Source organism: Aythya fuligula, chromosome 5 (genome assembly GCF_009819795.1).
Source record: "Aythya fuligula isolate bAytFul2 chromosome 5, bAytFul2.pri, whole genome shotgun sequence".
Classification (NCBI taxonomy): Eukaryota; Metazoa; Chordata; class Aves; order Anseriformes; family Anatidae; genus Aythya; species Aythya fuligula.
Window position 1 is genome coordinate 35499280 of NC_045563.1, and position 25352 is coordinate 35524631.

Genomic DNA, 25352 nt, shown 5'->3' on the forward strand with positions numbered 1-25352 from the left:
GAGAATGGGAGAACAAAAGCAATATAACTTCAAAGAGGGAATGAGAGAGAGCTCAGCATACACAGATAAATGGACACTGCTGGCAGAAAGTAGCAATGAACAGTGAAGCACTGGAATCTCTAATTCCCTTTCAGTTAGAAAAAGGAGTATGTGCCATCATAAGCAGCTCCCTGCTCCCACCCCCATTTCCCGTGGCCTGAGTTGCCCCATGTTTCACTCGTATTTCTACACAGATAAGGTATCTGCACGCTCAGTCAGGGAACAGCTTCCCAATATATAAAGGAAAAGCTGTAAGGACTGCCACCCAGAACAGATGTTGAATGATTCTTTGAACTCCTTCCTTTCTCTCCCACTGTATTTCCTCAGGCAGTAGCTATTACTTCGGTGACACCGTTTATAGTTTTATCACCCTGAGGAAACCCGAAGGTTCAGATATTGGCTTACAGCACACAGCACTGATCATCTGCAACTGGGTCAAGTGAATAGCCTGCTTCCAAACCCCGAACTCACAGTCCCACAACACTTAGCATTTTGCAGAAGCACAGAATAAGCTCTCTCTACCTTCATTTTAGAGATGTGAAGAAACACATAGTATCTGAAATAAGTGAGAGCTTCCAGACCTGTATACAAGCAAGGGTGATGGCCAACAGCCATGAAAATCTGAGATACATCTTTTGTAAAGAGACACAAAATACTACAGAATTAATTTTATTACTGGCAAAACCATAAGTGTTATATATATATATATATATAAAACTATATATAACTTATATATATATAAAAGAGCATCTCAGTTTCACTTCCAGATTTCTGTCTGAATGCAAGAACCTGATAGATAAAAACACTATCTTATGGATAGGCATACCCAGTAAGAAAATATTGAGAAAGAAAGAAGATAAATCACACTATGTCATTTTTTAGTGTTTAATTCAACATACGGAAGGGACAGATCTAAAGGAACTTATGCAAGATGCTGATTAAGGAGAACATGCAGGCTACCGTTCCTACCCTACTCCTCAGATTGAGAACTGTCATAATTTAGGGCTTGCCCCTCTGGGCTTTCCTTGAAGTTAATACTGAATTGCACTGGCTTTCAGTTAAAATGCATTCCAAGCCAAATGTTTGGATCTTCTGTTTAACCAATTCATACACACAACCTTGTTTTCTTGACTGCTCACTGCTCTCCTGCAGTACTTAAAATTGCCAGTTTGTCCTGGCAGCCCCTGCTAGTAAGCAACCACATGAGACAAATGGGGTTTCTCTGAATGTGGCTAGAAGGAAAAAGCTGCTACAGCATTTCCCTGAGGCAAAGGTAAGGTGTATAGCTGGGATGGGGGACAGCAGTGAACAACTGATGGAAGGCTGCAAGGAATAACTCCAGGCTTTGCCATGAGGGCTTTCCTGGCAGCCCTGTCCATTACATGTAAAAGGGACAGGGAGAAAGAGACACAAACTCTCACCCAGTAAGAGCATTGGTGGGGGACTACACCACTGGATGACAACATCTCACCAGTATTTCAGCACTAGAACTTGACAAAGAGATGCAGGGAAATGTAACCAATTTAACAGCTGAGTACTTAATGAAGCCTGAAGGAATCCATGATCTTACTAAGTCCTATGTCCCAAGTCCTAGCCCTTGTCATTTATCTGATATTCTGTTTACACGTCATAATAAGCATGGGATTTACCTGTTATGAACAGAACCTTAATCTGAGCCATGCTTTCTCCCCAGATGCTTGTAAAATGACAGCTACATGCATGAACGGATGAGTAACATTGGCTCATCTTGTACCTGACATCTTTGGAAGGGGACTCACTCTTACCACCTTCATGCAGGAGAAAAATTCCTCAAAGCAATGGGAAAATGCACCACCTCCCTCTTTATTTCCATCTCAGAATCAAAACCTAGTGCATGGATAAACATCAGAGAAGTCTTGCTGTTGTGGCTTAGCTTAGAGAGCATCAGATACAACGCAAAACATGGCCACGCGATTGTTGGAAAAAGGGGTGCTCAGCTCTTCCAACGACTGTTGGTACCATTACGAGGAAAAGGTTTGCTGCTTGCTAACTGCCAGGTAGCTGGCTGGGCTGAATAACACTGACGCTACGACAGAATTCACTGAGTAACACTGGCAAAAGCAGGAATTTACATCTGTATTTAAACCTGAGTGCAGACTGAAACATTTCTATTACCAGGAAAATAAAAAGCTCAAATGGGATGATAATACCCTACACTTGGCAAATGGAAACCGTGGCAGATGGATTTTTCTATTTATTTGGCAAGTGGACATTATGCTTTTTGACACTGGCTGTAAACCAAGTGAAAAAAAAATAATAATTGGATAAGTAGCAATTTTAAGTAAGACTGCTGCGTTAAAGGACACATGCTGAGCAAGTGATGGATTTCATTGCTAAAGAGATTGGAGGCTCTTAATGGATTGTTAAAATGCTGTTACGGAAATGGTTTAGAGGCCCACCCTCTAGAGAGATGGAGAAGACATTACTTCTTACATACCAATTGGATCCTCAAGGGTGCACACACACGTGCACACGGTACCCACATATGATGGAAACGTGCGGCAATGAACAAAGAGAATGTGTCCCCTGAAAAGCAAGCCCTGCCCCTTCAGCACCTCCCATGAAATGAACTAGCACCCTCAGCCATCTTTACGGTTATATCAGCAGGGATATGATTGTAAGTAATTGAGTTTGATTTCAGTCTTGGGGTGTGATCACACAGCACAAGACTATGTCTACTGATATCCTGCCTTGCATCATGCCATGAGGCTTCCTGATGTTAACGATGCACTTTCTCTTCTACAGTAAAATGCTGTCAAGCCTTGTTGACAACTTTTAAAAACAGAAGTGACTACGTATATGTATAAAACTGAAAGATAAGAAGCTTCTAGGTAAAATAAATAAATAAATAAATAAAAATCCATGTATTTACTACCTACATGTCTGGGAGAAGCTCCCACTGAGTGCCAGGCATCCTGTTTCAGCTGCTAGCCCATGTTCCAAAAAGGGCGAGGTTGCAAGTGCCAGATGCAAGACATCAGACTTTTTCTTGTGGATGCAAGTTATTTTTAGGAGCACTTCAAAGTTCAAGAACAGTGATACATTTCTGAATCTATCTCCATGTTTGGTACTCTGACTGCCAGTCTCCGTAGGGTGCTCAAATATGGAGTGCTCCAGGCACACTCAGACCTCCTCTGCCACCCCTTGAAGTGGTCACACTCAAGTAACAAAGGACACGCAGCTTGGAGAAAGCTGGAACTACTCTGGTGGTATCGTGGTGGTATCAACAGAACAGCGAATTTATTTCCCCACTAGGCTTCTCAGACCTCATATTGAAGTCCAAGTTTGTTGCTTTTTTTCCCCAACGCTAAGCTTTGTTCTCATCTCAGTTTTTTCATCTCCTGTCACTGTTAGGATGTCCCCATTCCAGAAGGATATCCCTGCACTGGCTGTGCTTCTACCAAGTCAGAACAGGACATCAGCTGTTTCCATATCTTATCAAATGCATTAACATTGCAGTGGAGGTACATAATCTGCGTTGTTCCTGGAAAGAGTAATTTTCAGACTTAATTTTTCCTGAGGAAGCAAAGCTCATGTGGAAATGCAGCCCATGTATCTGTGTCTGTCTTCCAGGCCTCCAATAAATTGGCCAATTTCAACCCAGTTAAGCAGACTGGCAGGAGTCTGAAAAATACCAAGTTTGTGCATCTGGAAAATACAGCTGAGCAGGTGCAAGAGTTGGGAAGCCCCATTAGTGGCACAGGGAGGGAAAGGCACGGAGGGAGTGCCAAACTTGGCATCATTACACAGTTACCATCAAAAAGGTTCTGTGGGTTTTGTCTCTTGTAATTATTTCTTATTAATCCTCTTTAATAAGCGATCATAACTTCAAACACTACAGCAAAATCTAACCACATATTACAAGAATGTTGATAACCAAGAATATTTTACATTACAGTTACTCAACCCAAATAATGAATACCTGTTGCCTCTTTTCATTTTTCCCTATGTAGTAAGGTGATGTTTTCCTACTCCTCACACAGTATTCACCTCATTATCAGTCTTAACAGCTCCATCTCATCACTGACACAAGAATTATATAAACCTTTACAGGAGTAAAATTAGATTCTGTATTCAACAGAAGACATTTGAAAGCCAGAGTCTTGGGCGGAAAAAAAAAAAAAAAAAAAAAAGTATTCCAGCAACAGAAACTTGTAGTATCAGAGACAATACAAGTAAACTTTTTTCCTCCCCTGTCCTAAAGGTGGAAGGTGAAAAAAACAACAGCCTAGTGTTATCTGCCAAAACTAGTCCTAACTTCCCAAGACCACCTTGTAGTCATGAGCTTGTCCCTGACGAGTGAGTGATCCGAAAAACCAGCAGCAGCACCAGGAGGCTCTCCATGCAGCAGGACACATTACCCAGGCAGGGACCAGCCGTGGTAGCTGTCTGCAGGCAGCGATTACAGGAAGCAGGGATTGCTCTGCCTGCTTGGCAGCTTCACATAACACTTTCTGACAGCAGCCTTATTCCCTCTGCCAAGCTCTGCAAAACAGGATATCAGGAGTTTGCAGAGCAAGGTTACAAAATAAAAGAGCAAAACAAAAACAGCCGTCTTCAGTTGCTGCTCTGGTTTCTTTGTGGTTTCATCCTCCCACAACATCACTTCAGCAAGTATTCCTCTCCCAAATACACACTTTTCAAAATAAATACTTAAATACAACCATCTTCGTTAATATGGCAATTACAGTTATGCTTACTTGATAGATCACAGACTCAAAAATCACAGGACTGTAGGCTCCAAACTTTATGTAATAGGTTATCATCACAAGCTGGGAACTATGTAGGAGCCAAAGTTAAGTTTACAAGATAAGCCTCAGACTGAATGCTAATGACTTAAACATCCAAAGTACCCATAGGAACCATGACTTTTCTAGACTGCAACTTAAAGAGTCCATTTTTTATCAGTACCTTGCATATTCTTGTATTTCTTATATTTCTTTCAGCAGCTCTCAGGTGCTCCAAATTTTATTTAATTTTCAGAAAGTTCTATTCCTCCAAAAGGAGTTAATTTTAAATCACTCAGATAAATTTTCTTTCATAAGGACAGGTTACTTGATTTGTAAAACAATGATGTCAAAGTTTAGGCTCCTAAATTTCATTCTAAACGAGGGATGTTGCCTAACTGTCAAAGGTGTTAGATATGTGCAGCTACTACAGACATCAGCAGGATGTGCCGCAATCAGTTCTTCTGGAAAGCTGGCTTCCTTTATTTCTGAACCCGTTTGAACACCAGACTTCACAATCAATATTCACTTACTAGAACTATTTTTTTTCTTACCAGCATCTAAACATAGCTTTGACAAAGTTGCTTGAGATGCACTGGACCACATACTTCCCGTGTGTGTCAATCCGAAGGGCACAGATCCCTCATTTCAGAAATGTGTTTGTAAAATGGAACTGCTTATCTGAGCACACCCTCAGCCAGCATGTGTTGGTTCAGAGAAAACAGAATCTGCATTCAAACCTCTCCTTTGGAAGCTGATACCACTCCTCATTGCTCTCACCTGCATTCTGATACCGCACACCTACATTTTACTGAGCTGTCCGAGCACTTTCAAAGAAGAAAAATGATGAATTTTTGGTTCATTTCATCTCTTTTAGTTTAAAGCCCTTTCGCCTTGTCCTATCCCTCCACTCCCTGATAGAGTCTCTCCTCATCTCTCCCCATTTAAAGGTCCCCTTTAAATACTGGAAAGAGGTACATTTGGTTCAGTTTTTACTATTATATTTTCCATGGGGTAAACATGCAAGATTTTGAGTTCAGAATGAAAAGGTATCTGAAAGCCAAAGATGAAATAAATAAGTAAATCTCCCTATTATAATTGTAATATTATAACATGGACCAAACATTTCAGTCTGCTCTAGATTTAATGAATTGATCTTGTATTAGCGAACTGCACATTCATTTTGCATTGCAAGTAGCATGGACCTCCTTCCCCCCCCCCCCCCCCCCCCTTCTACAGTTGGAATTCTTCATTTTGTTGCAAGACATTTGTTTATTCTGAGACAGCAGCTTGTAAAGGCCCATGCTTGTAGCTTAGTTTTGTACATCAAAACTGGAAACACATTTGAGCAAACAATTTATATTTCAAAGAGTTTTTATTATGCACTACGTCTACTTATTTCGGTTATTACTTTAGAATATTAAGATTTCATTGTTTAAAGTTAACTAAAGGTACTCACTGGTTTAATGTAAGTCCATAAGATCATAACTGTTCTGTAAGGAACGAGCCCCAGAAGTTTCCTTGTGCACTTCAGAGCAGGAATTTCTCAGAAAACAGAAGCATGTAAATTTACCTGAGGAGATGCTTATGTGTGTGAGGTGTCGTCTTTAGGAATGAATGGATTGTGACAGTGACCTGAGATGAAATTGGAGCAACAGTTACTGGAAGATTGATGCTGGATTTGTCCCTGAAGTACAGGAAACATTGCAAAGAAACCTGACAAATCGTGCTGTAGGCAGGGCAAACAGAAGAGGTGCCAACGTGGCTCACAGGAGGTCCTGGTGATGGCTGTCCCTGAGCTCCTCCCTTCCCACCTCTGCACTCAATGACCACCATAAGACTTATTTTGGCCTACCGGGACACTGAACCCCCCCAGATCAAGGCTGTAGACAGCTGCCCTGGTTGCTGCATGCTTAAACAAGCTCCAAGAGGTCCTGTTTTTACACAAGAGCTCAGAGTAATTCATATCGGGGAGCAGCCGTGGAAGACATCTGGTCCAAATCTGCCATCAGAGCAGGGCCAACCTCAAAGGTAGATCAGCCTTGGAAATCTCCAAGGCCAGAATTTGCATAAGCTCTCTGGGCACCTGCTCCAGTGCTTAACTATGCTCACTTTGTCCATATATTTCCTCTAGGGCATAAAAACCAACCAAACAAACCCAACTCAGTCCGAGTCCCATCTACAAAAATGTGGACAATAAATATTTGCCAACACCTCCAAAACACTTTGGGGCTAAGTGGGTGAACAACAATAAAATGAATGTCACTAAAGGTTAAAGATGCCAGAAAAGTACAAATCATTCATTCTTAGTAATTTGTTTTGAAGCCTTTCTACATGTGCTTTTCTGAAGTGACAATACTGCTGAAGTCCTCAACAAAAGGAAACTACTATCATCATCTCTGCTCCCCCATGCTTTCAGGACTGCCTCTTTTCTTCCTTCAAAAACTTGCCATAAAATAAGCATGGGTTGGATCTGTGGCCTCTAGTCCACCAGAGCATCCTAGGGTGCTGCAGAAAGCAATATCCAGTTGACTGTCTGCTTTCCCCTGTGCTGACAGACAGACTGACACTTGGAGGCACCAAAGTTTGCTAGATCTGGTCTTCCTCGTGTGCAGGCACAGCTGTTTTATGGGTGCAGAAAATAAAAGAAGCTAAGAACACTCAAGCAACTGCCCAGCAAGCTTAATAAAGGCAGAAAAGCAGGTTGAAAAAAAATACCAGGCTGATCTCATGCAGAAAAAGTGAGATGCCCTTTGGGGACTTCTGGTAGTTAGCAGAGATCTCACAGTTGTGCTCAGGACATCTTTGTTAGAGGTGACAAACTGGCTGAATCCTTGGTGTACAGAACAGTGCATCAAATAAATAAGAAAATAAAAAGCAGGCACACAATTCCCATGAAGTATCTAATGTAACAGCTAGCATGTAGTACTACCTCTGAATTTCTTTGCTTTGATGGGTTTTTGTCTACCACTATTAATGTAGTATTTTGTGGGCTTAATTTAAGCAAAATATTTTGCATGTTTCAGTGCACTGTCGACATATCTAATTTTAGCTCTGCATTATACAATATTGCCTTTTTTTCCTCCAAACAAATACATGACTCATTTTATACTCAATGGACATGCAAATGAAAATTGCGTTCTATCATAACAGCTAGTAGACTTTTGTAAGGGAAATAACAAAGCCTGTTTTCCAACAACTACAGCCACTGAATTCATCCTTCCCACTCCAACCACACTGCTGCACGGGCTCCCTGACAATGAGCAGTGCTCTCTGTTTAACATCTCCACAAATACCTGCTGGTGCTATCTCTGATGGGAAGGAAAGGGGGCAAAGGTGTCTCCGACTCCCTGGTGCAAACACACCCCATGCACCAGAATTGTCAGCAGCCATTATCATCATCAGAGCCCAAACACAGCTCCGATCCCAAGGCAAGGCACCTAGCAATCATACACTGGGGCACACCAGCACTTTTCTCACTAACGTTTTCTGACTGTGATTGCCAACCGATTCTTTGGAAAAAAAGAGCTAAGATCCCCCAAAAGTTGTTCCACTCCAAAGCAGCTCAGAGCAAACCAGGTGGAAGTTTCACTGTGTGTTCGGTTAAGAGCCTCCTCTAGGCAAGGAAAACCAGCCCTTTCTCTGTGTGGGCAGATTGCTTCTACTTGGCATGGCACAACCGCTACTGAGATTATTATTAAAAATGTTATAACTGGAGATGTAAACTTCCTCTCTGTCTGCTATATGCTCAAATAATTCTTACTTTATGGGTCTCCAAACGAACATATAAACACGTCCAAATATGTATGCACTTGTATGTGTATTCATATACATGTATATTATATATATACAAATACAGACATACACAAATGCTTTGATCTGACATAGGCTGAGTATTGTTTCAAAATATTTTATGACAGAAAGGTCTCTGGATGTTTACCATCCCATTATGTTGGCAGGCAAGTGGATTTCCCCAATTGTTTATGCTGTTTTGTTTATGTCATGCCTTATGCCTTAAACTAGTAAATGATGAAACGTAAATCAGAGCTCCTGAGCAGGATGTGAAACTATCCCAGGACTGTCTGCTTCTCAGATGGTGATTTGTCAGCACTCTTTCTGAGAAGCATTTTGCTGATACACACTTACACGAGATGTGTATGAAGTGAAAGCCCCGTAAGGGCTCACACAGCTCCCAAAGGATTACGATGATGAAACAGAAAACTGTGCTGGTCTGCATATAAGAGAGAGGATAAATGCTTTGTGAAACATTACAGACAGTGGTAAGGTTTGATTTCCATCTCAGGCCAGAACAGACAGCAATGATTTCATGAACATCTTATTCAAGCAAAGCATCTAACGGCATCTGCAGAACACAGTATGCAACATCAGCCTTGTTTCGAGATCTATGTTATGGAAAATTATCTCTCTGTGTCCCTTCACTACGATATGAACTGTTAGCAAACTTGCAGTGAACTCTTGCTGGTATCTCAAAATTAAGCCACAGTGGCTCTTATTTTTATCTCTGAAAGGACATTTTGGTTTACTAATAGCTTTTCGAAAGGCCAGTTTGCTCCTGAACAAAATTGCTAATGCAAAAGCACATAATCATGTACTACTTCCATCGTGATCATCTCAATAATTGTATCAGGTGCAACAAATACGAAACAGGCATTTTATGTTCCTATACAAGTTTTCTGTAAAACACCATGCAACTTTGATTTTGCATAAAGAAATGTGTCAGCCTGTTTCTTTTGCCAACAACCTGTATATTTTGTGGATTTCTAAGCTGCCTTGCTCAGTTTTATCACTTGCTTACATTAAGGGTGGCTGCACTGTGTATGAGCTTTCAGCTTTGGAGTGATTGAGATAATTCTGGAAGAACAAAAACGATGTAAAGGCACAAGAAGGATCAACCGGCAAGGACAGATTAAAAATTAACAAGGAAAGTTTGACCTAATGCATCCCTGAAAACAAGGGTCACATAACAGACCATTCTCTTAGGATGAAGGTAAATGGTTCATAACTGCTGATTTGAAAATATAAATAGAATTGAAGAAAGGAAAGAATTCAAACAGTTCAGAAAATCTTGCTAGTAGTAGGTCCCATTAGCTCTAAAATCTGGTCCAACTGGCTGCTTCATAACTGGACTTTGTAGGTGACACACACATGGTTTTTCCCTTTTTTCTGCTTTAAACACAGAAGTCAGCAACACACCTCCAACTCCAAATGCTTTCCTGAAAATCCTCCCTAAAGGGATTAACTCCAACCACTATTAAAATGCATTTCATGGCTACTTCCCTTGCCTGACTTTTGGAAATCACCACAGACCAAATCAGCATGTCCTGCAAACTGATGAGTACAAACCAGAGAAATTCTGAATTTCTAAACTCCTTCCAGTGTTAAAAACTAGCCCTCAGCTCTTCTATTATGCAGAGTACTGTGCCGTGTCTTAGAACAATAAACTGATTTGCAAGGGGTGATAAAAAGAGAATTGCTGTCAATACAATTGGATAAGATTTGAGAGAATTAGAAATGAAATCAAAGGATTTGAAAGTCATTGCATCACAGAGAAATCTTGCTGTTCATGAGCATTAAGCACATGCATGGCTTCCTAAACAGCCATTCTTATGATTCTTCATGATTTACTTCAGAGAATTTCATAGTATTACAGAAAAATTCAGGTTGGAAGGGATCCTGGGAAGTCTCCAGTATGACCTCCTGCTCAAGCCAGGCTCAGATGCAAGGTCAAACCAGGTTCCTTGGAGCTTTGTCCCACGGAGCCTTGCAAATTTCCCAGGACAAGGCACAACCTCTCTGGGCAACCTGTTCGCTGCCTGACTGTCCTCATGGGGAAAATGCTTTTGGCAAAACTTTGAGAAATGCCATTTCCTGTATGAAACTTGCATCAGAAGGCATTTGCGTTGATTTGTTTCACGATAGCTGGGTTTCTCTTCATTTATTTACCAGTTAGCTGCTCTCCACGGCGTAGTTTCACTACTAAGCAGCTCTGCCAGGTTAAAATGAGGTCAAACTTTGCTGACGAACACATGGCTGAAATAGTCCTGCTCTCCAGCCTGAAGTAGGTCATCTCAGAACACTTCCCCATTTTTAGCTCAAGCTAAAGCGAAACAAAGTTGTTCAGCATCTCAAAGGCTGAATTTTACTTAGGACTTTGCAAAAACAGTAGTGAAAGCTGGCGGAGCCAGGCAGGAAAAAGTCAGTTAACGTGGAATTTGACCTAAGCTTTTCCCAGTGAAGGGTGGGCCAGTGCTGGCTGTGAAATCCCACTTCTGTCTGGAAGGAAAGAGACAGGAACCTCTTGGATCAGGAACAGCTATACGTTCAGTCACTCAACACACACTTACCTCCCTACAGTAGTTTTAAGTTACCATGTTATAATGACAGTAGTTCTTTGCTGCTTTTCTTTTTTTTTCTCCACCAAATCATAGAAACAGAGAATATCCTCAGTTGGAATGGACCCACAAGGATCAAGTCCAACTCCTATTTCCACACAAGACCACACAAAAATCAGCCCATGTGTCTGAAAGCATTGTCCCAATGCTTCTTGAATGCTGGTAGGCTCACTGCCCTGGGGAGCCTGTCCCAGTGCCTGACCACCCTCTGGGTGCAGACCCTTTCCCTAACCCCCAGCCTGACCCTCCCCTGTCCCAGCTCCGTGCCGTTCCCTCGGGTCCTGTCGCTGTCCCCAGAGAGCAGAGCTCAGCGCCTGCCCCTCCGCTCCCCTGTGAGGGAGCTGCAGGCCGCCATGAGGCCTCCCCTCAGCCTTTTCTTCTCTAGGCTGAATACACCAAGTGACTTCAACTGTTCCTCATACATCTTGCCCTATAGACCCTTTACCATCTTGATAGCCCTCCTTGGGATGCTAGCTAACAGTTTAGTCCTCTTTATACTGTGTTGCCTAAAATTGCACACAGTGCTTGAGGTGAGGCCGCGCCAGCGCAGAGAAGAGAGGGACAGGCCCTTCCCTCGACCAGATAGCCATGCCATGCTTGATGCGCCCCCATGGTACAGTTGGCCCTTTTGGCTGCCAGGGCACACTGGTGACCCATACTCAACTTACCATTGACCAGAAACCCCCAAAATCCCTTTTGGCAGGGCTGCTCTGCAGCCTCTCGTCCCCCAGACTGTACATATAGCCAGGGAATACCGGAGCACAGGCCCTGTGCCAAGAGGAGTGAAAGCATCAGCAACAGAGCTACTAGACAGCTGAACGTTTGTATTCAGGACAACAAATTCTGTCATTTCCACGATGGTGGGCTTAACATTCCTGTCCCGTTCCCCTTTCCAGACATCTCATAGAAGAAAACCCTTACCCCAAATACTTGATTAGTCACAGTTGCCCAGTGCACACTCCGCAGTTTATGCAGAAGTTACCCTACTTGTAAGCCAGAGTGATTTTATCCAATATTGTTGTTTTAATGTAATTTCACAGAAACACATCTAAAACCTATTTGGAGTTAAGCTGGGGTCTATCACTGAGTATATCTGCATTCAAAAGATCCAACAGTTCAAAGAGCCCCTTTTCCATAGCGAAAATTATCTTCATCTATTGTAAGCACAAGCATATCCCCTCAAATATCAGCCTGGCACCAATCATGGTCTGCTGGAATTGTATTTCCATGCTAGGCATTGCTATCACTCAAGCACAAGACACAGGGGATTAGTTAATCAGGTATCTGGTCTTCCTGCACATATTTGTTAAGGAGCAAAATGTGTCCAAAATGGCATCTGTCATTTGTGGCCTCTCTTTCTAGATACAGTTAAGAGAAAGCAACTGTTTTGATGGAAAGACAAAGGAAAATGAAGGAGTCCCTATACTGGTCCGTCTGTAAGCACTTGTATCATAGATACTGGGGAATTTATTGCAGATGAAGCCCTGGGTCAAGCCAGCAACTTTTTACTCCTCACAGAGAGCATGTGTGGTCATCTACAGCACTGATGGCTTAGGCAGGATGTGGAGTGGATAACCCAAGGCTTTTCCATGAGAGAAAGGCATAAATTTGGTGTGGGAGTTGCTCTCTACACAAGTACCAGGTACCAGGCAGCTGCTGCATTAATAGCTGAAGAAGGGGCTGGGAAAGCAAGAATGGATTCCTCACTGCACAGTTGTAGACACACAAAAAGCACAGAGAAACATTTCATTAATAATTTCTTTCATAAAATGCATTCATTAATTCATTATCTGGGTTCTCACTATTGACACTGCAGTTACGCATTCAGCAAACCCATAACAAAGCCTACACTTTCAGAGAGATGTAGGGCCTGGCCACAAACAATGCCTTTCCAAACTCTATTTCTGTAGACAGGCCATTAACTTGGTAACAACTTAAAACATTTTCTTTATAAATATGGCCATGTTTTGGCAAAACGCATGAATGTTATAGGCTTTTTTGTTCCACGTATCAGAAAAGCACATGTAAAATCCCTTTTTATTAGCTTATAATCAGCTCTTGCCAGCCATTATTCTGTAACGTGAGGAGCATTCCTGGGAGGACAAGAGTGTTAAAATCCATCAGGATTCTTCACAGCACCTGTAGTGAAAATTGCTGCCATGTCTACAAACTCCCTGAGCTTTTAGTCTTCTTTGTTGCGTCTTTTAGAAATCATTACACGCTTTGCAAAGGCAAAGAGGTGAAACACTGAGCTCACAACTAAGCAGACTGAGGCTGAGGAAGAAAGGAGCATGCTCTCTGCATCCTTGCAAAGGCCACAGTTACACTCTGGGTTTGTTTTTAATTGTTTTCCTCTTTTGTTAGATTACTCATGTCCTCGTAACTACCTTTTCCCCTCCAACCCTATAAATTGACATATTACTTGCATATCAATGGTGAATTGCATATTGTGCCTTTGGCATGAAACTTACTTAGTCTTTTTTTTCTCAATAAATGAGCGATAGAACACTGCTGTTACTGAGTAACATATAAAGGTAGTTTATTACCAGCCTTACTGCCTGCAATTATTCCTGTTATTACTGTAATGGTAATTTATAGACCTGTGCTGACAGTTACAGGCCAAATTGCTGGTCTACTAATAAGCCAAATTTACAAGAAAGGACACAGTTTTGACTTAACATTTGGATCTAAGCTAGACATGAACACCCAGTTCAGACATGCGAGATGAGCCATTTTTCAGAGCAAAAGCAAATCAGATAGATCCAGACAGCAAAATAAATGCACAGAAGGAAACTTCAAGAATAGTGCAAATATTGTCATAGCACAACATTTTCATCTGCGCATTTCATATTGGATGGCATTAACATAAGAACTTTCCATTTCAGATGTTTAACCCTTTCTCATATCTAACGTAATTCTGTGCTTCCGCTTCGTGTGTGTGTAGGCACAGGAGGAGGGATTCACTCACCTTCATTCCCCTGACCTAGTCGAGCACAACTGCCATTGCCTTGGCTCGTACATGAACATTTTTAGAGACCTGCAGATGCTAAATGATACAATTCCCAAAGGTCCCCATGACACAAAAGGCTACCATTTTCTTCTCTTTCATGCTTGCAACTCTACATGCATCAGCACCTCCTCAGGTCTTAGCATTCACCTTTAACACAACCTTCTTCTCCTCTCCCTATTACTATTCCCCTTTCAGACTTCAGTTCCCTGCATGCATAAATAGACACGGCTTTCAGCCTCCTTTTGTGCAGAAGCACAACCACGTCACGCAGTTCTCTAACTGACGAGTCACGCACTGATTTCAAGCTGTAGCTCATGGCAATTTGCGCATTTGGCGCCTCCGGTCTCTCTGTGCTCTCCATTTTGATTTAACATTTGCTTCTTGGTAGCCCGTTCAATTAATCTTGTTGCTGTTAAACAAAGTAGCCTTTCTATTTGTAAATCCTGCCATCTGGAACCGTCTTCTACATATGTTTCAGCAAGTCACTTGCTCTTAGATAGGCTTCCAGATATCTTGTCTCCACTTGCTAGAAAGTGAATTTCCTTCTTTATGACCTAACACTGCACCTATGTCTGGTTTGTCATCCATCATACCCAAATTCCTAACTGCTGCCATGAACTAACCCTTCCCCTCTTCAACATTACAGGTACACAAAGCAAAACCCAGCTCTTTCAGATTGGGTTCACTTTTTTTTTTTTTTTTTAAACAGACCATATGACAAAACCACGAGGCATCTGGGGATACAGCCTGCATGAAAGCTTTTACACAAAATACAGCTGTCTTACTGTCTTAACTGGCCAGTATTGCCTGTGCTTGGAATTACTTGTGATGAAACAAACAGCCTCCAAATAAACAGCAAAAGTCAGTTATTTGTGTCATCTACTCTGAAAACATTTGCTTGAAATAGAGCAATTAGGAATTTGTCAAACAAATGATGACAGCTGATAACTGCTGCTGATATACAGCCTGGCATTACTCTCATATTTAAGAACCAAAAAATAGACAGTAATGTACATATATTTCAACACTTTGTGCATTACTAGCTCTCTCTTTCAAGACTCAATGTGCTATCAGCATTTTAACTAAACAGCCCTTGCTTTTTAGCATCACTCTGTAGCATGGCATTATAATAATTCAGAACACAGTGTTAGCACTGAGTGTTAAACAGATAACAGCGTAACCTTAGCAAGGCAACAAAAGATGCAGAAGAGGATCTGCAGTCAAAATTCTCAAGTGGTCAAGCCTGAGTACATCAGGTCAAAGGTTTTTACTTGGAGTCATAGGCTGAAGAATCAATTTCAAAGAGTCTCAACTACCCTGATGAGTTAGGAGCTGAGAGCCATGAAATGCATTTGATACAGGTATAACCAGTTGTCAAAGAAAAACTACAGCAGCTTTAAGCAAGTGATGGAAAAGTAAAGGGTACTAAACCCCACTGTCAGCTCCCAGAGAAAACACTTTTATCATACATCATTGTTCCTCAGAGGCTTTCATCTGGGGTATGACTTTAAATCGTTGCCCCTGTGTGAGTCATCACACTGTGTAGCTTCAGTAGGACAAAAACGAACAACTGTAATTAGAGAAAAGAGATCCTACCAGCTCCTGCCCCAAGTGCTGGGGCGCACAGCAGGCAGCAGTCAAACTTTCTGTGTAGAGCTGCTCCATCCTGCCTTGCCTCACTTGGTGAGCTCCTCATACATGTGATGGGGGCTCTGGCTGAGATGTGATTGCAGGAACCTTTGCACAGGTTCTTCTGGGCAGGCTGAACTTGTTTTTATCTTCTGCACTTTTAAAAGCTACAGTTGTTTGATGAAGTTAAGATAATAATTTCATTTCCCTATCAGTTAATCACAACAATGGCTGAGAAACCTCATTAAAAGATGTGTTTTCTACTGTAGTTGTACACGTTTTTATCTTTTCTCTGTAAATCACAGAATGTATGAGCCATTTGGCAGAATATGACTACCTCCAGTCTCAAGCACAGGAACAGTAGGAAAATAAAGGTGACAAACTCCAAGTTTCTTTCCTGCTAAAGGCATGAGACTTAACTTAGGAGAGCACCAATAGACTGTGCAAACAGTATTACACACATTTTACCTTGATTCTAAATTTCTTTGACATCACTAGATGATCTGCACCCATAAGGATCCGGGGGTTGTTTCTGCAAGTTTGGTATGTTTGTGTATGCTTTTTGCAATTAGTCTGAAAAACTGATTCTCCATGTCCTTTTCCCCCTCTGGCAAAGAAAGTAACTTTTACATTGCTTTTTAGAGATAAAATGTTGCCACTAGCTGAGATGCAGAAATGTATTCCTGGCTTTCCCTTACTTGCAAGTACTCTCCTGACCCACTGCACAGCTGTTCTTAACAAGGAAGAAAATCCCAGCTCTTCAACCTCCATCTCTGCATAGGAAGAAGCAGTCCATAATTAGAAGTGAAACGGGCAAAGGAATGAATTCATGTCACTAGAACTGCACAGAACAAGAGAAATGAATTAACATCATGAGAATTTGCTGCACTCACGGCAGCAAACTGCAGACTGGCTGAATGCAAATAAAGAGACAATGTATTACAAAAGATGGCTGATTGGCTATTCTTGGCTGCCAAAAAGCTGTTCAGGATGCACTGAGAGAAAATTCCTGCAGCCAGAAAACATGATTTCTGCTGTTGATGAGAAGAAGAGAGGAAAGGGATTCCTCCCTCACTCCCAATTCCTGACATTCGCAAAAGGCTCTTGCACTAAAAACAAGGAAGAAATCATTTTGAATTTGATTAAAGACAGATGAAATTTGTCAGTTATATGCACTTAAAGGAAAAGATGCTCTTTGGTGACTTGAGAATTACTTTAAAATGTGTATTTTAATATACTTTGCCTAGGCTATCTAGTATTCTTGCTTATGGATCCTCCCAAAGACAGATGAACACAGCTTATGTTTGGTTTTTGTCCGTGTGCTGCACAAAAGGTTATTTCAATAACTGCACCAAAAATACCTGTTAGGAACACATCTGAGGATAGCACTTCTTATTACCATCATCATTATTTCAGCCAAAGAAAATGTTTTAAGTCATTCTTCCTTCATCTAAGTCTCCTGTCAGGTGTTTTACTTCCATCCATAATGCAGTAAGAGATGCTTCCTGACAGTGGCTCTACATCTGATTTTGGAAACCTGTATGAAGGGAAGGAGACAAGAATTTCTTGGGAAAGAATACTGCATTTCCAGAAATCACTGGGAGCTCTGGATTTAAATTTTGTATCCTCTCCTACTGAAGAGAGACATAAATAACTATTTTTAAGCCTTGTTATTTTCAGGTATCTCTGTACAAAGCGAGGAGGAACTATTTCATCAGCCACATAAGAGTAGGACATAACAGGCATCCTGCAGAGCACTTCCACTGCACCAGCATGTCCTTGGCAGGTTCACTAGTGACGGCACACTTGGCGATGCAGCCGAGGTGGGCAGCAGTGTCCCAAGCACTTGGGCTTGGCGCAGCACAACGATGCCCAGACCCTTCATGACTGAGTACAGCAGCCAACTCAGCCCTGCAGCAACCTTATCCTGACAAATGATTGCTTCAAAGCACACAAATAAACGCTGCTTATAATAATACATGAATTTTAATGTGTCCTTCCTCCAGGAATCACAAAACACTTTACAATTATTGATGCATTCTCTCTGGAAGACCTCTGGGTTAGCTCTCCCAGGGGTTAGATTGGGAAACAACATTTCCCTTGAGTGAGAGGGACTTCAGCAGCATCATCACCTTCTGTTTTAACATAACTACTCTGTCTTCCTTCAAACTAGCACTGAGACACAGTCCCTGTGCTTTTTATAAAAATAAAGCAGCTCAACTCTCACATTTGCCTTAAAGGCTGTTGGCTGAGTTGAATGAAAAGGCTATTTCACTAAAACTGACAACAACTGGGAATAAGAGTTATCTCACAGCAACGTTTGGGAATACGTGAATACCTTGGATTTCATGCTGTTCTTTCAGGGGTAAAATTCAGCTGAGACTGTAGGGCTGTAAAAACAAGTAAAATAATTGGACTGTATTGCCAAACATGTTTATTCTCATAGGGCCGCCTAAGCTTTAAAGCTAAAGGGGCATTTCCTTCATGATTCCCAGAAATCACAGTTCGTTTCAGCAGTTATTAAGACCCCAGTAGTTGGGTTGCTATTGTCCATTTTTATATGCAGAAGATGCAGTTTGCCCTCAATTACTTTTCCTTATGCCCAAAGACATTCTGATCTAAACAAGGGATTTTTTTTTTCCATCATCTTATTGACTAGTGTGTTTTCTAGTCAGCCAACCACCGGCACAAAAAGAAAGAGAAAAAAAGCAACATGTTCTTGATGCCCAACATTTGATGACCTTGAAAAATAAAACCCTGCAACCGCCTGTGGGGAAGTCTGGGGAGATCAAAGAAACAATTCAAGTTTGTATTCATTTGAGTGCCGCCCCATGTCTGGCACTGTCTGGACTGATGCTACAAGAACTGCCTGTTGCTGTAATGCTCAGTAAGCCCAGTATCAGACCTGCAGAGTCCAGTAAGCAGAAAAGTCACTGTACTGCACTGAGTGCCATATCTATGGCATGAAATTGCCAGAAATCCCCCGAGAACAAAAACCGTGTTTTGTACATCTAGATGAGTTTCCTTCTGCAATCTCAAATGATCTAAAGGCATTACACCAGGGCATACCTGAGAAAGGAGAGGGCTGTGCAGGTACCACGTCACCTCTCAAGGAGAATAAATTACTTGCAGTGTGAAGCTACATGGAGTGCTGTTACACAGCAGCTTTGCATTAGGTTTGGAGAACACCCTAGCTCATTTAAAGTGCCAGGAGATTTTAGAAAAGCAATCCGAAACTGAAGTCAGGCCCACCTGTAGATTTAAAACATCCTTATTTGTGAAGCTTTGTTAACGACAGCTGATATCAAAGACCTCAGCTTTATTTTTCAGGCAGGAGATTCTGCTGTTTGCTACAATACTTCCTTAAAAATACCAGGCTGGGAAACTGCTTAGCCAAGAATGCGAAGATAAATCTCCTTCCTATAAACCACCAAATAAACTGTTTGTAATGCCTCATTTTCCCTTTCAGTCTCATTTGCTTGAAAGAGATACCAGCAAGCTGTGACATGACAGAAACATCGCTATAAAATGATTTTTAATTATTGAAATGTGTCAGAAGTCACAGCAGGCTGTGGCATGTGTTGTTTCAAAGAGCACAGAGCAGCCTTTGTGTGCTGCACAAACCTTGAAAACCTGAAGGCAGGGACAGCTGCAGGCAGTAGCAGTGCAGGCAGACCTGCAGGAACAGCGCGTTACATGGGGTGGGAGAAGGTAAAGCACTGCTCTGCAGCCACGGGATAGACAAACAAATATAAAATAAATAGCAGGGTCACCTAACACACGGGGTCTGCTACAGCCACAGCTCCTTGTAACTCCCTTGTTGTGAATTCAAACAGCACGATCCGTGTGCCCAGCAATAGCACGTCTGCAGTGCTGCGCTCAGTTCAGTTCTGGTCATCCTAGTACATGCAGGATCAGTCAATACACAGTGGAGAAAAGACGTACGGAAGAACAGAAAGTCCATGCTGAGGAAAGCAGACCAAAGAAGTTGGCTGGTTCAGCCTATTGAAAAATCCAATGGGAAAGAACACTGCTCTTTCTAAAAGCATCACAGAAATAAATACAAGACAGCAACAAGCTAACTAAAACTAAAGGAAAATGGACAGGACCTGACCAAAGGTCAAGAGAAAAGCTCGACAGTGAATTCAAAGGCAAGCTCTGCCAATTAGCAGGGAAGTTTCCAAAGAGCCCTTTCATCAATGGCTGGAAGCAAACCCCCTTCACACTGCTGGGCTGCCACCTTCCCAGCTAGCCAAAGGGCCCAAGGACAGGATCGTCTGTAAGAGCAAAATACGGGGCTCAGCAGTCCCCAGCAATCTTGGCTCCCACCTTCTGCATACAGACGTTTCTGATGAGAGCTGTCTAAACATGGCCAAAAGCTGATTTTGTCACTTAGTGACATGTCCAAGGGCTGTGGCTATCAGGAGAGACGAGGAAAGGGAAGCCAGGCAAGTTTGTACCTCCCAGCATGGGCTGCTCGAGAATGCGAGCAATAATAAATAAACAACTACCTAGCATTTATATTGCTCTAGGATTTTAAGTATTTGTTGTCTCCCACCTCCTCACACAGGACAGCAGACGAGCACCAAGGTGAATAGCACGAAGCAAGGAAGGACCTCTGGGATGCAGCTCAGTTACGTGGGTCCTCCTCTGGAAAATAGCTCAAATCCATTACTGGGGATAAGGAAATCCACTCAGAAGTAGGCAGGCACTAGAGCAGGGGCAGACAGGTTACACTTTGCTTAGTGCAACCACATGTGTGACAGTCAAACCATGTTTCAAATCCCAGACTGCACACCTGATCCTGTAATTTCAACCTCAGAGAGATGAGGCTGACCCCAAAAGCAATGAGAAGTATTAAAGGACTCTTCCTTACCCTCATCTGACAGTGCAGGAGAGAGGGGAGCTGCGTACATCTTTTCTTAGACCCCAGAACTCTTTCTGTGCTTTCTGGTTACGTGATTCAGTGCCGTTCTGGAAAGGAAGTTCATTCAATCGACTAAAACAAGAGATGAGTCAATGATGATGCAAAAACAAATGAAACATGGCCAAGAAACTGAAATGAGCTTCCTCGCTGTCACACCGAAGGGCCATCGGTGCTATTTCTCATGTTCAGGACTCAGAGGGATGCATTCACAATGACTTCAGTCAATCTGCCAGCTTCCCCTCTTGTCAATGGAGGAAGGTTGCTCCAAGGGGAAGTTCAGAACACAAATTAGTCCTTCTCTGAATTGCCCTTTCTAGGAACCCTTGCTGATGAGCAAAGGCATAACAGTCACCCAAATCTCCAGGCTTCCCTTGGAAATATTTATTGAAGAAAAGCTCCAGCATTTGTGATTTGCTGGGGAACGTCTGCAGAGGCATTTCTGCCCTATTTCAGACCTATTGAAATATTGAGAGCCTATTTTAACCCTCTGTGTTTTGAAAACTATTCATGCTGAAACTTCCATAGTCACCTGCAGACCCACTGGACACATTTTTTGGAATAAGAACATCATAAAGATTAGAAGTCAGTATTGAGGCAAAAAATCAGAGGGTTATAAAATAAGCAGGCCTTGAATAAAGAGTGCACAAGACAGGATAAGAAGTTCACAGTCGCACATGCTTGGCAAAAGTGTGAATGACCTTGTATCTACTCCAGGTTGGATATTTTTTTAGCTGGTGACTTTATGGGATCATCAGGAGCAGAACACTGATTCTCTAGCCCCTGAAGCTTCTTCCTAGCAAAATGAAACCAGAAATTCAATAATCACTGGAGAAAAGCAATTTGGTACATCCCAGCCAGCAGAGGGTAGCTTATGCACTTCTTAACAGCTTAGAAAAGACTTGATGGTTGTTCTGCTGCCTCTTACAAAGAAGTGACCCAGTGCAGCAAATGTCCCCTCCCGTAACGCACCAGACACACAGCACAGATGTACCCAACTTCCAAGCAAGACTGTCCTGCTGTATTTAAGATTTGCCCACATATGGCTATGTCAGCAGATCCAGACTCCTTAGCCTCCTCATTTTCAGCACCATGTCAATTTTAAATGATTCTGGCTGAGCGAGATGGCAGGTTGCTGAAAACACTGTCAGCAACTGGCAGCCTGACTCCATTAAGGCACTCAATATGGCTCACATCGGTTCAACAGGCTTAAAAATACCTCCCTCGTGCAATCCAACTCACACGGTTCTGCCTCCCGCCGCCCGCAGGGTGGGCAGCTCGCGGAGTTCAGTCCACACGAGCAGAAGCGCTCCCCTGACCAAGGGTCCTTTTGCATTTAGAGCTCAAACAAAATAAATTGGCAAACAGAAAAATGACTGGAACCGCAGAAGACCCCATGCTGATGGCTAATAAAAAATCCACGCAAGTACATAAAGAAAAAAAAACCTCCACTGTTGTGTTTTTTTCACAAGAGGGTGGAAACACCAACTTTTTAATGATATCCACAGCATGACAGGAAGGGGACAGGGTGGGAAGACGGCTCCCAGCTTTTAAGGAAAGGTCTTTGTTTTTTGCTAGAAGTTCTTGCACAAAAAGCAGCTGTAATGTTTAGAATCAAGCAGCCAGCCCTGCAGCCAGCTGAAGGAAATGATGCCTCGCAGAAACTGGGGTCTGCAGTCAAATGCATTTAATCATGGAATTTCATTTGGCTTCAAAGTACAAAAATGTTTTACTAATGGCAATTAAAAAAAAAAAACAAAACAAAAAAGAAAAAACACAACCCAAAAACCTACATTTTTAAAAAACAGTAGTTTTCAAATTAGTGACTGAGTACTTAAGAACATCTCGTCCCATCTCCAAAGCCAGAAAGGCGACGCTGTGGTCGGCCTTGCAGGAGTGTATGGAAGCAGAGAAGGGGGCTGCTGAGCTACTCCTGCCTCAATCCCCATTCCGTAATAACACCCCAAACCCTCTACTTGGTTCCACTACACGCAGCTCCATGGCCTGTGACATGTGCCAGCTGGAGCAGAAAATGTTAACAGCCCATTTTTTAAACCCAATTATTTGAGCTTGAAAACTGCACAAAGCAAACATCTTCCATCATCTCGCAGGGAGCGTGACTTTGGGCTCGCTAAACCCCTCGGAGGCAGCGTCCTCACTGCCCATGCCAGCAGCAGGAGCACAGAGCCTAATTTATCTCTGTATCAGTGGATCAATAATGTTAGCAACCTACTCCAAGCGAGCCTGACTGCAGCTCGCAAAGAGTTCAAGCTCACACTATTTTTCTTTATCCAAAACATTGTGCATTCTGCTGGTGTTTAGGCTAGACTAAAAGACTTAGCTATTCAGAGGGATTGCTCCATTTCTGCATGGTAAGAACCCCTTGAAGAAGGAAAGCAATTAACCTCCATGAAATCCATGGAACGTATAAATCTTCCACACCTTTCTTCTGAATTTATGTACAAGCTGTAAATGATCAAGTCACAATAACAGCATTATGAGGAAGGTGACTTTTTTTCCCCTTTATATTCTTCCGTGCAAGATTTATATGCATGTCTGCGTAGGGTCTCATCAGCCAGCAAAGAAAACAAATGTGGGATACATCATTTAGTATCAACACGTTCTAAAGATAAAGAATAAAATCAATGTGCAAAATAAGGATTACACAGAGGGGCATCACCACACAGAATCTCACCTGAAAATCTCCAGCTTTGGAAGGCTGAAATTTTTTTCTCCATTACCTTCTTAAGATTTTGGTGACATGACTACTTAAACTATGAATGAACTGCTTGGTACATATTCCATCCTTATTTCTGTGCTGAAGGATGGATCCAGTTGTGCAAGAAATCATCTTATTTTCTTGGGAAAATACTTTCTGAGGAAATATTCAAGAAAGGTTAGTGAATACTTCCCAAATGAAACCCCCAAAGGTTTGGTTTGTATTTTGGGGGGCAAAAATTATTTTGGTTTGTAATTTTCCCCCAATCTGTAATAGGTTATGCCCTTCTAGGGAGATTCACATTGACGCTGCCTGACATACAGAATTGCTGGATTATGTCAAGGCTATCTGAAATACTGACAGAAATAAACTGTACGGCAGAACAACATCAATACACAGAACAGGAATGAGAACGGCTCAGCTGCCAATATAATCACCTAAGAGAACAGACCACCAAAACAAGACCTGCGATGAGTTAACAAGCTCCATCCATCTTCACATTCAAGCATGAATAATTTCCTAAGCAATGGCGAGATGTTAAGCCATTGCTGGAGCCTCCAGCATGACTGCCATCATTCTCCAACTCTCCCGTTTAACCAGGAAGAGAAAAAGGCCCCGCAGTTAGCATCCCGGTTGGTTTGTCATCTCAACACACAACTTGCCATTTTGTTCAGAAACAAGAAGCATCTTACTAGTGCTGTAAAATGAAATACATTTCATTCTGAAAAACAAAAAGAAGACCCATTACCCATTTCCAAAACAGAGTTAGAGCTTTCCAATCTTTATGACCTTTAAAACAAATCCCAAGAAAGATTTGTTTATTTAGAAGCTGTGCTGAATTCCCAAAACAACCACAATGACTAAGAGACGGGAAACTTCTTTATTAATTTTCTGTATGACTTACTGTTTTACTTGCTTTTGGTCATGTACTAGTTAACAGCAGGAAGCTAGCTGCTCACCTCCTGGCTGAACACACATGGCCTTGCCCCAGGACAGCACCCCCCAGCAGTGCCCACTTGCTACGCAGTAAATTCCTTACCCAAAGCCTCCACCACCTCACCTCCTTGGCACCCAAAATACGCACCGTGCCCTGCTGGTTCCCCTGGGTGAACCTAGGCTTCTCCACCTAGCACCCCTACACCCCTTCAAGCCTTTTAATCCCCAGTTTTTCCTAATCCAGATGTCCCCCTGCCTCTGAGCTCTCTCCATCCCTGGTCTCCTCCAGCAAAACCCATCCCCTCCTCGACCTTCTCTGCAGCAGTTTTTGGGGCAGTTCCAGAAGATCAAGCCAGGCTGCTACTAGGAAAGACCTATCAAGGCAGAACATGGAGAGCTGAAAAACAGACCAGGTCTGGGAGAAACCAAGGGCTGTGGTGTGGCAGCCCTGTCTGAGAAGCAGTCTCCAGTGATGCACGCTAGGAATGAAGAAGGCAAGCAACTACAGACATAACTGGAGGCATTATGCTTGCAAGACCAGGCGCTGGAACATGACTAATGCATCTGAGAAAGCTGGTGTGTGTGCTGGAGGCAGGTTATCTCCTACTCTACCCCTAAGTGAAAAACCAGACAGCACAGGGAAGGAATGATCACTGACACCCTACCTCCTTCATCCTGCTAGACCCTTTTATTTCCATAGGGCACCTTTGCTAGCATGTCTCTTTCTGTTCTGCAGCCTGAGAATTAGAGCACAGCCAGGCAGTTTACGAAAACGCCTTAATCTGCCATTAGCAGCAAGTCTTATTAGTTTCAGCATCTTTTATTACCTTTGTCCTTTTTTCCTTCTTTTTCTTCAGTTCTAATGAATTCTTTTCTTAGTGGTAATTGACGAAGAATTAAAATGATTATTAGAAGA

General features: G+C 42.3%; 1 protein-coding gene across 3 annotated transcripts in view; it reads right to left on the minus strand.

Moving 5' to 3' along the window:
• The window catches only part of RGS6 (regulator of G protein signaling 6), a 264657-nt gene that overhangs the window by 149071 nt on the left and 90234 nt on the right, over positions 1 to 25352 (minus strand). The window lies entirely within an intron of this gene.